Source organism: Sturnira hondurensis, unplaced genomic scaffold (genome assembly GCF_014824575.4).
Source record: "Sturnira hondurensis isolate 20B ecotype Veracruz unplaced genomic scaffold, ASM1482457v3 Scaffold0011576, whole genome shotgun sequence".
NCBI classification, from domain to species: domain Eukaryota; kingdom Metazoa; phylum Chordata; class Mammalia; order Chiroptera; family Phyllostomidae; genus Sturnira; species Sturnira hondurensis.
Genome location: NW_028084207.1, coordinates 81,144 through 82,262, shown reverse-complemented (window position 1 = coordinate 82,262; position 1,119 = coordinate 81,144). Strand labels below are relative to the sequence as shown.

The 1,119-nt window shown below is 34.3% G+C and overlaps 1 pseudogene; it reads right to left on the bottom strand.

The window, feature by feature from the left end:
• Positions 1-292: 292 nt before the first annotated feature.
• On the bottom strand, positions 293-667 carry LOC118996739 (uncharacterized protein C12orf31 homolog; annotated as a pseudogene).
• Positions 668-1,119: the final 452 nt, after the last annotated feature.

Sequence of the window (1,119 nt, the reverse complement as noted above, 5' to 3'; positions counted from 1 at the left end):
ACCAAAAACAACCACAACCACATTAATACTTGATAGAATTTTGGTGTCTGATATTCTGTACATATCAGACAGCAGCCAATTAAAATATCAATATAGCCTTCATTCATCAAAGAAAATATTTTATTCAAGCTCCCAAAACAAATTTGAGGAGTTATGTTGGGTTTGAATGGAAGAAAAAAGCCCAGTTAAAATATGGAAATGAAATTTTCATTTGGTGGAAGCTGAAATCAATGTATACATTCTAATCAGACATCCGTATTATGTGGCATTTTTCAAATTTTTAAAAAGTCTGTTAGGCCAAACCCTTAGCTGACTTCACTGCTTTTGCTTTGCTTTCCTCCTTCCCTTTCTCTCCCATTGCCTTCAGCTTTTTTCCTTGCCTCTGGTTCATCCATATGGGATATTGTCCATGCTGGTAGAAGACTCTTTTTGTTTCTCTTAATATTAGTCTTCATTTTCATATAATCTCTTTCATATTTCAGAAAATACAGGGTTTTCTCTTCATGTTTGGGGACCACCACAATTGCTATCTTTTGAACATCTTTCATCAAAACATCATTATCTATTTTAAGAAGTCTTATAAGTCTGTTAAGCTCCTTTGGAGAATCTTTTCTCTCTTTTCAGAATATATGTTCCTTTTCCACTTACTCCATAATCTTTTAGCCATATTTTATCTGCAAAGACTCACAACTCACAGTCCACATGCTCGTGGTGACCAAAAGTCCTCAAATCTGTTTTTTGATAAGCCAAATGACTTGACTAATTGACAGAACTTATAAATGGTTATACCGAATTAATCAGTTATAAAGCAGTACCAACCTGTTGTTAGACTGAATTATCTGTTTGACTGAAGTAATGGCTTGATTGAATTGAATGGCAGAATGTTTCCTTGACCAAACTGACTTAATTTATTATATTGACTTGAAAAGTGGACTTGACTGCTTGTAGGACTGAATCACCTCTTTCCTTGCTGGAGACAACCAACTGATATGTTCAATCTGAATCGTTCAATTGATAGCACTATATTGACCATAAGCAAACTTGGAAAAGAGTTACATAATTCAACATTTTAATCTCCGTGGAGTATAGGAGGTCAAAAGGAATAAGTCTGAACTGAGA